This window comes from Cyphomyrmex costatus, unplaced genomic scaffold, assembly GCF_001594065.2.
Source record: "Cyphomyrmex costatus isolate MS0001 unplaced genomic scaffold, Ccosl1.0 scaffold1336, whole genome shotgun sequence".
In the NCBI taxonomy this organism is placed as follows: Eukaryota; Metazoa; Arthropoda; class Insecta; order Hymenoptera; family Formicidae; genus Cyphomyrmex; species Cyphomyrmex costatus.
In genome coordinates, this window is record NW_017275322.1 from 1 (window position 1) to 330 (window position 330).

Consider the following 330-nt stretch of genomic DNA (forward strand, 5'->3'; position numbering starts at 1 on the left):
CCATGGACATAGAAATATAGGGACAGAGCATAACGTTGCGGGGGGGGAAGCCACTGCGGGACGGTGCGACGAGGTAATACATGCCTAAGTCTGATTGGTTGTTATTGTACGCATGCGCAAGTGACAAGTGTGATATATGTGCATGCAACTCTAACTTCTAACTGGGTTCAAGTCTCAGTCCGGTGAAGTCCTGACATTTTTTCTCGGCTTAGCTCTCACATAATATCTTGAAATTAAAATGGTGCAATGTTATGTACCGAATTGTAGAAATAGATCCGACATTCAAAATTGGAAATGGACAAGCAGTGTGAACAAAAATCGTAAAATTAC